The 13,369-nt window shown below is 46.4% G+C and overlaps 1 protein-coding gene across 2 annotated transcripts in view; it reads left to right on the forward strand.

Annotated features, from left to right (window-relative positions):
• The first annotated feature begins 1,178 nt into the window (after positions 1-1,178).
• The window catches only part of NT5C2 (5'-nucleotidase, cytosolic II), a 62,754-nt gene continuing 50,563 nt past the window's right edge, over positions 1,179-13,369 (forward strand). The window contains exon 1 of one of the 2 annotated variants that reach the window (XM_054831004.1): positions 1,179-1,306. The gene's annotated coding sequence lies outside the window, so the exon portion shown is untranslated. Of the gene's footprint in view, positions 1,307-1,492; positions 1,612-13,369 lie in introns of those variants that run through there. The other variant, XM_054831003.1, reaches the window with a different exon arrangement.

Consider the following 13,369-nt stretch of genomic DNA (forward strand, 5'->3'; position numbering starts at 1 on the left):
CTATTTAATTTTCCCTCACAGAAAAGCCGCTTTGCACTTTTAGTCATCCTTGTTGGCTCCAGTGCATCTTCTGGGGTTATGTGTTGGAAAGATGTGCAGACAGACAGACAAACACTCCAGGATAGGCCCCACCATGAGGATGCATGGAAATGAGCTCCCGAATACAGGTGGACACCTCTCCAAGTGATCCTCCTCGCTTGGGTGCCTGGTGCAGGTGCCGTGAGATGTCCCAGGGCATTGAGAGGTGCAGGCTGAGCTTCCCAGGTTGGTAATGCTGCCCCGCTGGGAGCTCAGCACCAAAAAACAGGCTTTGCTTTAGCCAGAACTAACAGCATGTGTTAAAGGCTGGTGCCATTGGGTGTTCCCCATGGTGAGGCGATCGAGCAAGGCTCGCAGAGTCCAGAGAGCCATGATGGGCCAAATGTGCCCGAGTCAGCAAAACCCTGCCCGGCGGCATGTCCCCGTGCTGCAGAGGGTGGTGGCAGTGCCTTATCGCCCGGAGCAGAGCAGAAGGCGATAGGGAAAGCTGAGGGAAGCGTCCTTGGGGAGATAAAGGAAGCACCGCTGCGGCGGGGCTGGAAAAGCTGCTGCTGGAGGAGGGGAGGCATTCCCAGCGCCTGGCCGCCACCGAAGCGCAGGAAAGGAGACTGGGCTTGGGTGCCAGCGGTTTGGCAGAGCCGCGTGGCCTGGGGTGAGCTGGAGCAGGCAGACAGCCGCCATCACCCTCATCACTGGCTGGGACCACCCTGAGGTGGCCAGGACCCTGCTGGGGCTGCAGCCTTTTCCAGGCCTCTGCGGTCAGGAAAAACAGGCAGAAAAAGGGAGGCTTGTTTTGCTGGGAAGGGTTTTTTTTTGCGTGGCACTTTTTGGGACGGTGCTGGCCCAGTGTGGTACAACTGGGAACGGACCCAATGGATAGTTTTTGCTATGCACAACCATCCCGAGCCTTGCCAGCCCAGACCACCATGCCCACAGGTGTGACAGACGCAGGCCCGTGCTCACTCATGGCAGTGGGACCTTTGATCGGGATGGCCACACAGGAACACCCCCCCCGCCGCTGCTGCGGCCAGTGTCCCCCAAGCCGCGGCCATCGCCCCCTGTGCCACCTGCAGCTGCTCCCGGGATCTCCTCGCCCTCCTTCCTGCAGTAGATGGGGTGCACTCCGGCTCCCCTTGCCCCTGCCCGCGCTGCAGATGCACACCCGCCAAAATCAAGAATTGCGTTATTTTAACCAAAGCCCTGGCTCCTTCAGCCTTCGTGGCACGCAGCGACACTGAGGCCGGCTGACGGAACTGTGGAGGCTCAGGCAGGCCGGGAGTGCAGGGCCGGGGGGGGGTGCAGGGCCGGGTGTGCAGCCCCAGAGATTTTAGCCGGAGTCATGCCAGGCCCGGGGGGGATGTTGGGGGGGTGGGGGTGTCTGTGCGGCTGTCCCGCGGGTTGGCACGTTGCCACCGCTCCCTGCCGCCGCTCCTCTGCGGCTGAGAGCCACGCTCGCACACTCTCCCCGGTCCCTACCGCCGCGAGGGGCGGGGTTCGGGCCGCGCCTGCGCAATGCAGCCGCCTCGGCGCTGCGGCAGTTGTGCGGGGTAGTTCTTCCGAGCGCGGCAGGAGGTGAGAGCGGCCCGGGCGCGCGGGGGCAGTGCGCGCGTGCGGGTGCGCGTGCGCGCGCAGGGCGCGCGGCGCGTGGCGGGTACCGTTTGCGAGGACCGTTGGGGGGTTGGGGGGGAGCGCCCCCTCCCCGCTCCCCTCAGGGGCGCACCCCGCGTAGGGGGGTCTGTCCGCCGTCGCGGCTGGGGCTGAGGAGGGGAGGGGCAGCGAGTGGAGCTCGGGTACCCGCCGGCGGTACTTCCTTTTCTGCCGGTGCGGGGATTCCCTCGGAGGCAGCGCCCGCCGGCTCCGCCGCTTCCCCGGGGCTCGGCTGGCCCCTTCCCCTGCCCGGCCGCTGTGCCCCGGGAGCCCCATCCTGTCCCAAGCGGGGCGGCCTCCGGTTACCTCAGCCCATCCCGGACGGACCCCCTCTCCCGTCCCCGGCGGGGTGAACCCCCGATCCCTTCCCCTCCGCGCCCCCAGGCAGGACCTCGAGCTGCCCCCTCCTAGCTGCAGGCTGTCCCCAGGCAGGACCTCGAGCTGCCCCCTCCCAGCTGCAGGCTGTCCCCAGGCAGGACCTCGAGCTGCTCCCCTCCCTGGGGCAGGGTGGCCGTTTGCCTGCCGGCCCGGCGCGGGGAGCGCTCTTCCCCCTCTGCCGCCTGAGGTGCAGCCTGAGAAGAAGGAGCCTTCGGGAAGGTGTTTCTGAGGTTTGGGGCCAGCACCCGGGGTGTTCGTTTCCGCCTTCCGCCCCACGTGGACCGGAGGGGTCCCGGAGGCACCTTCCAGATTACAGTTTCTCCCCGGGGTAGCCGCCAGCCCGGCTGGGGAGGCGGGTAGAGGCGATCCTCTTCGGTAAAGGAAAGCCTGATCCCGGCCACGGGTAGAACACTTCCCGGACAGCCTTGCATCAGAGCGAGAGGTCATTGTCACTGCTGCCTTTCGTTTGAGTTGCTCTTGGCAATCGGGCTGTATCAAGCTTGAGCTGATAACCTAAAGCCAGGAGCGAGGCACCACATAAATAAATAAAAAACCCACCACAAAACTGCTTTGCTCACATTTTGCTTATGCTTTTTTTTTTTTTTTAAATCCCTCCTTTTGTGCCAAAAATAATGTTGCAAAATCCATGGTGGAAACAAACCTACACTGGTTTCTGATAGACTAGATGACTTAATAGGGCAGTACTGTTTCTTGTAGCACAGGCAGTTTAAAAAATTTCTGGAACCACTGAGATCATGAAGCCCTCAAGTTTCCCTTGCTAGTGTTCCTAAAGGCTGCCAAGCTGGATACTAAGGATCCTCTCTGACGTGATCTTGGGAACATTCCTCCCAAGGCATAATCGTTTGTGTTTTAAAAGATTTTTTTAGCTCTGGAAGATTTACCATCTGAACCTCAAAGACTGCAAAATGCTTTCTAAGTACTCGCTTAGGAACATCTCCCTCTTACCTATCCAAATGGTTCTCTGTGTCAGTTGAGAGTAACATCTTGTCATATTGTATTGATCCGTACACTTGCTTGTCACTAGTGAATAAATCGAAAATACGAAGATTTACATGCCCTTTCAGGTGCTGCATGGTTTAATTGAAAACCAGAAACAAAACTCAAAACTACATTTTGATCTTCGGTTCACGTGCTGAATTTGTAGTTCTGGCAGCAAGGAAAAACCCCAGTGTTTTACTTGTGAACTGATCAGCTTAGCTCTGGGAGTCTGTCACGGCCCTTGTCAGCCCGTGTCAACCTAAACATATTTCAGAGTAGGACTGCTATTTAAAATAATCTATTGCCATTAGTCCAGAATCCAAAAGATCATTCAGGAACTTGCTGGTTTGATTAACAGTAGTTGGAGTTTGTTCAAGCATAGATGTACTTTCATTGTATAGTACAATACAACCTTTACTCTGTATAGTGTCATTCAGACAAGTTGTATGGCAAAATGCACCGCTGAATTGCATTTAAAATGCTCCATTGAATTAAGTACAATTGCAGAGTTAAATGGGGAGAAAAATTGTAAGAATGGGAGAAATGTTTTCAGCTGAGGTTTGAAATTAGCAGCCTTTAGTATATTTGCACTGGTAGCGTTAGTGTTATATGCTGTTTCTAGGATATACGCTAGCAAAAATCAGATGCAAGCTGAAATTCTCCCAGGCAAATTTCCAGTTTGTAGGCAATTTTTAATAATAACAATGATAATGAAGATAATAATAATAACACCCCCCCTTTGAATTGTTACTCCTTGTCATGTTTGATTCCTGATACAGCTTGAATTGAAAGTTAACAGACCCTTCCTAAAATCACTAGAAATATTTATCCTAGACCTTTTTTAACTTCCAGGGGAATGTTTGTTTTTGAAAAAACAGAAACCTTAGTGTGGTGTTTACTGGTAAACACTGCGGTATTGTACTCTTTGAAAGGAGTGGTTTATTTCCTTTAAAAATATTCAAGCGTATTATTTTTGCATCTAAAGTAAAAGGGAAGCAAGCTATTAAAATATGATGTTTAACTGATGCTTATTGAAAAAGCAGATAGGTTTATTTGCTCACATCATACCTGATATTTGCAGTTCAGCTTAATAAAATAATGCTTCAGTTAAAAACTGATAGATGGGTGGTTATCTTGCAGCACGAGCTGTTATCTGGGGATGGCCCCGGGCAGAGCAGGTTTGCGGTGCTCCAGGACAAACTGAGATGATCTGCAACCTTTGAATCCTACAGAAATTGTAGATACTGACTCACAAGGAGGTGCAGGAAGAAGGGCTGACTGCAGGTCTGCTCTGAAAATCTTGGGCAAGAGACAGGAGCGAGGTCACGCAGTCACACTCAGTGAACCTATTCTTTTGTAGAAGTTTGAAATTAGGGAGTGCTGTGGGATCTGGGTGGTTCAGTACCGTGCAACCTGCTGTTGCTCAGCCACTGGTGAAAATCCTGCAGAGGTCTGTAATGGCCCAAAGTAACGCTACTGCTTAGAAGCTGCTTGGCCTGGGGATGGGGAAGGTGGATTAATGGTCTCCAGCCAGGCTGCAGTGGAAAGTTGTCATAGGAACTGGCTTGCTGTTTGGCAGGGCCGTGCCTTGTCTTCACTCCTTTAAAAGAACACCTCAGTAGCTAATCACCTCTGGATAAGAAATACTTGTATGCCATCCACTGTAAACCCATGAAGAGAGCAAGGCCCTTCAGCTCTACCCCAAGGGAGACTGAGGACAGCGCTATACGTCAGCGGAGGACAGCCTGAGTGATGTACCTTGGGAAGAGTTCGCAGTGCCTGCTCTACGCTGTGTCCTTGCCTCGGGGTGGCTCATGAACGCTGGGTGTCCTGATATAAAACAGCTGTGGCTTTTTTAGCAGTGAGAATAATAGGACAGAAAACTGAACAGAATGTGCCGGGGACTGGAAGCCTTGTCTCACTCTTTGGGATGTGTTTGGGATGAGATATGTTACCAAGTCAGCGCATGGGAATTCTTCACTTATTGTCTGTACTGCATCTACTTTTAAAATTTTATTTATAGTGTCAGCAGCACAAATACCATTTGAAATGGCCACAATCTAAGTCTTCAAAAGTTGGCTATTCTGTGCTGAAGCATGTCTTATTCTTTGAGCATCTCCAAAGTGCACATTCATATAAATATTTCCTATTGAAAAATGTCTGTTTTGTGCTACTAAAGAAATTATTATTATGTGTCATGGTTATGATGCTCATAGCAATGAGCTGTGTTTTGCTTTTTAATCATAATGACTCCTTAACTGGAATGGTTCCTAAAACCTTGGACTGTGTACTCTACATAGAGAGTGTGTATAACATGAGTCTGCTTTCTTAACACAACCAGAGAGAATCCAGCATGTACAATAAATAGAACTTAATGTACAGTAAATAGACCTTAAGCAACATCTGGAAGAAATTGCATAGGTATTTAAGCTAGCCACTCTAAGCAATTGATAATCTAAACCCACCTACGTAAGGGTAGTCATTAAGTCTCATGCATGTGTTTGCAGGGCTAAAAAGGTGGTTGGGAGACCTGCCTGTATGAAGCCATATTAGGAGAAATGCATTTTTTTATATGACAGCATGAGATCAAGAAGAGACCCTGAATAATTCAGCCTAAAAAACCCCACAGCAGCCCGTGTCGAATCTTACTACTACCGGAATGTATAACAGTGTGTGCACCTTACTATAAGGTCAAAAGCAGGTTTGCTTTTACTTCCAGGACAGTCGGGTCCCCAGACGCAGGAGTAGCAAACGGCTGTGTGCCAGCCCTCTCAGTCCTATCCCTTTGTCAAGTCTGGGACAGAATGGTCGAGGCTAAACTTGTTGCTTGCTGGTGACCTTAGCTTATCATCCTCTGGGCATGAATACCTGCTGTGGGATTTACCAGCACAGCCAGCCCTTTTTTGGTAGTTTCATTAGAGAAAAAGTTCTGACTAAACTGGGGAGGTTGGAAACCCCACTGTGATTACCTGCATGCTATCTTCTCTTAACATGTAAGCAAGAAAACAAGCGGGTTCTTACCCTGTGCATCATACCGGCTAAAACTACTGTAAATTTTGCAAAGGTGCGAGCCTGTTAAATGTGGAGAGCAGGAGTCACAGTAATGAGATACCTATAGAAATGATGCTGGTACATGAGCACCTGTTAGTTTCTCTTTTGAATTAAAGGAAGTGTGGGCACAGCTTCTGTAGGTGAATGGAAGAAGAAGGGGAGGCCCAAGGAGATGTGATTCTTTTGAGATTTGAAGGTCGTTCCAAAGTGAAGTTAGTAGAAACAGGCGTGTGGGAACAATGTACTCTAGTACTGCTTGTGTTGTACCCATCCTGTAAATAAGATGACAGTTTTGGTCTCCAAAAGTACCATTCCGGCTTTTTTCACCACAAGTCATTTATATAAAAACAAAGGTTCCTTGAAGCCATTATGCGGTCAAAACTTAGCTTAATTTAGTTATATTCACAACTCACAGCTGCCTTCCAGATATTTTCAAACAAAAACTTATTATTTTGCATATATGCTTACTACAACATTATCATTTAACCTTGCTTGGCACAATTGGTTCGGAGGAAAGGGTAAAACAGAGATTTCCTGTATGGGTTTCTGTGGGAGGCTCTGAAGTAGAGTGGTTTTCCACTGTTTACTTAAGAACAGGCCTTTGGATTAGCTGGCTTTGACCCAGGCCTTGTAGTTCTCCCTGTTAACATTGGCATAATACATAAAACACTTCAGTAAGATATGTTCTTGCTAGATTTTCAGGAAGCAAATTCTCGCTGAACCCTCCAGGAAAGTACACTTCCCCAAAATACTTTCCAGCTGGGGTGGTCCAGCTTTGGCAGTTGTGGTGGCCAGATCTGGATTGTAGGACCTTCTGGGTGGGTTGTCCCTTTCCCCTGGCAGCAGCTGCTGCCTGCAGTGCTGTGGTAGGAACAGCTGCATCCCAGCTGTGTACGCTGGGTTCAGGAGGAAGCGTTTAGCTGTTCAGGCAGTGTTCACTGCTGAAATCAGTATTCCTTATCTCCTTTGGAGAATGGTAGCTGTGGGTGGGAATCAACTCATACTTTCCTACTTGGACCGTTCTCCTCTTGGCATTTGCATCAAATGTAGTACATCTGGCCATGCCATACAACAAGAGAAACTTTCTAATCGGTTTCTAAAATAACCTAGGAAGGAAAGTAAATTCAAAAGAAAGAAGACTGATGGTTTAGCATAAAGCATGCTAAAATCTCTAGACCAGCTGAATTCAGCTGGTGTTTGGGTTGATTCAGTTGGTGATGAGTTGCACATAGGCGTGCATGGCGAATGATTAGGAACATGGGGTCAGAGAAGAGCATGTGAATGTTCTGCCCTCAGAAACCCAAAGAGGTGCCGAGTGAGATTTATGCCAGTGCTTTGTAATCATAACACAGCAATTACCAATAATAACATCTAAGAGTAAGTGCTAGTAAATGGCAGGCTGCTTAGGTAATTTTGGAAGTCAATAAATAGAACCAGTTGCAATTAAAAATAAATAATCTTTTTAGATTATGATTTCCTTTGCTTTCTCCATCTGAGATACCTTTTTTCCCCCCAAAGGAAGAGCTGAACATGTTGGCAAAGGTATTTCAAATGCTTCTTTCCGATCTTTTCAATTCATCTTTTTGGATATTACAAAGCAATTCCATTTCAAGACTAACACATATGTGTCCTTTGAAGTCACCGGAAAGGGCTGCAAAACTTTGTCCGGAGTGTCCTGGTTAAATCATGTCATTTCTGACATCCTATGCAGTATTCACTGAGACCTTTTAAGAACAGATACCCATAATAACTGCATTGTTGTTTCTTTTTCATTACTTGTTCAGTTCCACTTTTATAATGTTATTCTCTGTGTATGCTTTTAGGTCAGGAGGAGTTCATTCCCTAGAGAAAAAACTGATCAGTTGGACATGAATTGCAGGTGCTCTGAGCACCAGTTAGCTTGAGGCTGACCCTGGAAACTGCTCTTCCAGTTCAGTTCCTGTAGCTTTCCTACCATTGAATACAAGTGGCTGAGTGAAGCTGGAAAGAGGAATTTAACATAGAAGCAAGCCAGACTGGTAAATCATCTGTTAGTTCTGCTGTCTGGAAACTGAGGCAGGAGTCAGATTTCATTTTCCGCTTCATGTCGCAAGCACCAGTCAGTTGGTGCACCAGTGATGAAGGGTAGGTCAGCAAGGCACTGCCTGTTTTGAGTCTTTCGGTGTTTGGGGATGCTGCATTTCCACATTCGTGGTTTTTTTTTTTGTTAAAGGAAAATAAAACATTGCCTAAAGGGAAGTACAAACACATGAACAGCATCTCTCTGAAGTTAGAAGTGGTCAGCAGACCTTTTCCACCTGTCATCAAAAGCAGGGCTGCAGCTGACAGGGATGGATAGAGCTCTGCTAGGGAAAAATGCTAAAAATGACCATTTGCTACCTAAAGCTGTGAGTGGGTCAAGCAGACACAAACCCCCTCTCCTCTATTCTTTACAATGCTTGTTCTACCCAAAAGTGTTGCTGCTAAGCAGTCAGTGACTAGCATACTGGATGATCTTTTGCTAAGTCCTTTTTAGTTAATGGTATGAATTTAACCTCTAGAAGGCATTAGCTTGCCTGTACCATTAACCACTCGGTGACTGCAGACTTCCTGAGCAGAATGTGTCTCACACATGTTCTGGCGTTTACTGGTATCCTCCTTATAGTGGTGTTGAAATGGGATGATTTTATAGAAAGTGAGAATGTTAAAAAATGTCAGTGCTGCAATCATCAGCAAATGTGTGTGATATTTTATGAGCAAGTTTTATACAAGTTGGAAAGAGCTTTACTTGCTGTGATCTGAGGTGAAATATCCATCTGTAGCCTTCAATAATTTGGGGACTTTTGTTACTTCTAAGCCAGGGAAATTACACTGTGGCCTTTCTAAGAGTTTGTTAAAAACATGTTTGTAATCTAACCTTTCCTATTTTTTTTTTCACATGATAATAGATAAGGTAGGTTCTCAACCTCTTGTTTTACATGTACTGTAACTTCTCTTGCAATATTGCACTGGCAGTTTTATGAGCCAAGGCTAAAAAACTCTGCTTGCTAAACTTGAGCAATCAGGAGGGAACGGATGATGAAAAACTAACAATGTTTTACTCATCTACCACTCATTTTTCTTCACAGACATGTAGTGAGTAGATATTAACAAAGACAGTAAAAAAAGCACTTTCAGTCCTCATAAATCGATGTGTGCTGGTGGGGTCAAGGACAAATATTGGAAAGGTTAGGACATGTAGAGAACTGTCTTCCTGTGTTGTGACGCTCAGAGCCAGGCTGGGATTTTTTTCAATTGCTGTTTTGAAAGCAATTAGAAGGAGGCATTTCTGTGCCTGCGCAGGAGGCTTTGTGCTGGCTGGGTGCGTAGTCAGCTTTTTTTTTAGTGGCTACAGTAGGTCAAGTAACATGCTGAAAAAGAAGTCCTTCTCGGCGTATCAGGGCTGTGGTACTACTCTGCTTGGGACAAACGTTTTAAAAGGCATCTCAGAACCCAGAGGATTCAAGGTGTTCACTCATCCGCAGCAGGAGCACAAGACCACACTGTTGAATGAGTCTTCAAGTCTACATCAACAAGATAGTTGAGGTTCCCTGAAGACAGATGACCCGGCCAGAGGGATGGTTCAGCATTGGGAACTCTCGGCTCTGGTTTTGGGATATCAGGAACCTGCTGATGATGCCATCTTAGTTGTTTCTTAATGTTCTCTCACTGTTCAGGTTGACAGATTTCTTCAGGTTACAGCTGATAGAGTAGGTCACTTCATGCCTGTTCCCTTTGAGCACTATCTATGCTGAGACAAGTGCAGAGAGAGCACTGTGTGTCGTCCTCAGCTCCTGCCTGGGAACAGTCTCCTGTGTCAGAAGGCTTGATTTAATGCATTTAAAAACAGTGAGCTGAAGGGACCATGGAAAGATGATGTTATTTTTCTCAAATGAACTTGGTGGTTTGTGTTTTGCTTGGACGGGGTAGTAAAAAGTTTCCAAAGAAAAGAAGTTGATACAGTTGGAAAACAGTATAATGTAGGCCTTTGGTATCACTTGATAAAGCTGAGACAGGTTATCAAAGAGAAGCCAGACACTTAGCAAAAGCTCAGAGTCATCATAGATGTTCACTTATTTTACTGATGAATTAAGTTACATAGGTTGCCTCAGAAATGCTATATGAATGAGCAGTCTTTTGGAAGAGCATGGGAATACTACAGAGGAAGTATTCGTAAAATTAATTTACTTGTAGAATTTCCTGCAGTGGTGCCTCGCTACTACACATCTGTCAAGTTTAAATGAGATTTGGGGGCTGATAAACCTAGGTGGGGATACTATTGTGCCCCAAGGAGAGACTTGTAATTTTATTTGTAATCAGACGGACTGTAATTGTTATGTTTGCCTCTGATTAAAAAAAACAGGTCAGAAAAGGAATGAATTGTGCTCTGTATGCAGAGGGGAACTTCACACCATAAGAGCACTCCAAAACACCTACAGACTTCACATTCCTTGTTTTTTTGTCTTTGTGCTTGCTCAGTTGGTAGGTCTGGGTAGCTTGCTTCTCATCGGCAAGGAGCTGCTGTGTGGGACTGCTTGCGAAGAACAGAGTGCAGGAAAGGTTTTGGCTATGTGCCTTTCTGATCTCCATAATGAGTGATAAATACGTGTCCAACCTCTGGTCTGGGGAGAAAGAGGATTTCTGTGTGGCTCAGGTGAGGGGTACCTGTGGTTACTGAACTAGGAGGAACGTAGAGAAGGAGGGAGTTGTACTTCTGGCCTTCATGAGCATTTCAGAAGAGTGTTAGAGCCAGCCCAAGAGTGAATTTGATGAGCTGAGCCTGAATGCAGGAGATTCTTGCCGTTCTCACCTGAAAGGCTAGATCAACCCCAGGGAAGGCTTCTTGGAAGAGAGATGGGTAACCATTATTGAGGACAAAAGTAGGAAGCCTGTGAAATCTGTAGTAGGCTAGTATGCGTCTGGAACCCTATATGTTAGGATAACTGAGAATCAAGGTCCTTTTTACTAAATGATTTCTGTATTTATCCTCACAGTGCCCTTTATAGCTGAGAAGTATCATTATTTTATCTTGTTTGTGTTTTGTGGACAAACAGCAAGTTGAAAACTGGCTGAGTTTTGCATATGAAGTCAGTGACCTTGCTGGGTATTAAGGCTTTCTCTCCTGTGTCTGGCTTAGTTCCATAGTCCTCAGCTCATCCTTAGTCTTTTGGAAAGATGGGTTTATTTGTCAATGATCTGCCTGTTATTGGTGGGTAAGATCTCAAAAGGAAGAGAAACCAAGTTAGTGCATGAGCATTTGGTAATCATTTTCCTTAAAGAAGGTGGGATAAGAAGGGAGTGGTGCTGGAGGAGAAAACTCTTAGCAGGGGAAAAAAAAAGTTCTCACTGGTTTTGACAGAGCAGCTCTCAGAATTACCGGATCATCTTCAGCTGTTGATCTCAGTGTTTATTTTCAGTAACTTTTTTCTATGAAGGAGGAGCCAATGTTCCCCAGTTCACGTACGCTAGCTTCTTTACACAGCAGCATGTCCCTTGGCGAGTGTTGTGTCCAGAGCCCTGGGACTCAGGCTGAGTAGCCAGCTGGCTATCCACACCTGGGCTGAGCAGGGATCACTTTCAGCCAAGGCTGGAGGGAGATGTGAACTCAGGTTTCCAGCCTGTGGGGATGGTTCAGATGCTGATTCTGCTGTCACATCTGTTTATCTAGCCCATAAACATGTAGAGAGGGCCCATCCAGCATGGAAGAGGGTTCAAGTGTCTCTAAAAAGTCATCTTTATTCTTTCTTTCACTTTCAAAGATTAGAAAAAAGCCAGAATAAGCTTTCAGTATCTTTGCTTTTTCTATAAAATATTAATGAAGCAGGGACATGATCTTCAGAGACAAGAGGGTTTTTTACCAGTAAGCAGAGTCAGTAAGGAAAGCCAATAAAAATGTCCTCCCTCACCTTCAGTGTTTAGAAGATAAAGAGGACTTTTGACTGTTTGTGTTATCCAAGCTGACCCAGTTGCATGCTTTCAGAATGACTGTGCTACTGATCGGAGTTGTGCATCTCAAGTATTTTGTCGGTTGTTACCGCACTTCTGGAAAGGCCCATTAAGTCTGTATTTGCTTCCTGAAACACAGTGGAATCTAATGAAAAGCGTCATTGTTTTGAAACACCGTGATCTGCTGCCAAAAGAGCTACTGTTGTATAATCCTTAATAGCAGGGTAGAGTGGCAGTTGTTCCTTGGTTTGAAATCGGTATGTGGAAGGATGGCTTTCCAGTTCTCTCTCTGGGGATGGCATGTCTCATCTTGTTCTTTCTCTGGGAACTGTAACTCACACAGAAGTGTTCAGCTGTCCTGAGTTGGTAATAGAACCTCGCACAGGTTTGGACACCAAGAGTGTTACTTAGGGGTGACAAGCTGAAGGGATGGAAGAAACCAACAATTTCCTTTGAGAAGGGGGAGTCATGCTCTGGCTGCTGAGTACCGATATTTGTCTATTCTTGCTGACAAGTTTATTTGTTGTTAAAGATGCTTCAGATTGTTCTGATGTAAAAGAACAGAGCCAGAATAGCAAAGTTTATCTTGACATTCCTTTCTGATTTGCAGAATTCAGTATGTTGCTTCGATGCTGACATTTCTGCCTTTCGTGCTGTTTACGTTAACCTGCAGCTTGGCTAGCACACTGTCATGCTTCATCTTTGTAGCAATGATATTAGTATTTGCAGATATCAGTCCAATATTGAGTTCCCATTGTGGTGCACATTTGCACCAAAGCCCATATTTCCTCCCAGTTTTCAGCTAAAGCAAATATATGGGAACTCTTCAATATTTTCTTTAGGGTGGTCTGTATTACAGCAGGGGGATTGAATTCCTCTCTAGTTCTTAATCTTTCAAGGCCCTGCACAACTAGAGCAATTGCTTATGGGAAAAACAGTGTGAGAAAAATATTTGAATTATCTTATGTGTTTCTTGCTGGAATTTAACAGCTGGAAACAAAAAGCAATGAGAACATCTTCTTAGCCAGGTCCATGCTTGCTATTGGCAGGCACTCAGTTGGACAGCAGTTTGGGAACTTCCGCAGCAGAGGTTGCTGCAGGCTGCTGAAGACCTTTTCCCAAGGAGGCAAGTTTCCCAGGGCTGTTAGGGTGCACAGTTCATGCTGGTGTTGGCTCAGAAGAGCCGTTGTTTGTCAATTCACGTTATCTCCAGGTGAAACCTCTCTCTGGAGGTTTTTTCCCAATATTGCTTGTGCCTCAGCCTCTTATTCACTAATACATTGATTTGTAA

Source organism: Grus americana, chromosome 7 (assembly GCF_028858705.1).
Source record: "Grus americana isolate bGruAme1 chromosome 7, bGruAme1.mat, whole genome shotgun sequence".
Lineage (NCBI taxonomy): Eukaryota > Metazoa > Chordata > Aves > Gruiformes > Gruidae > Grus > Grus americana.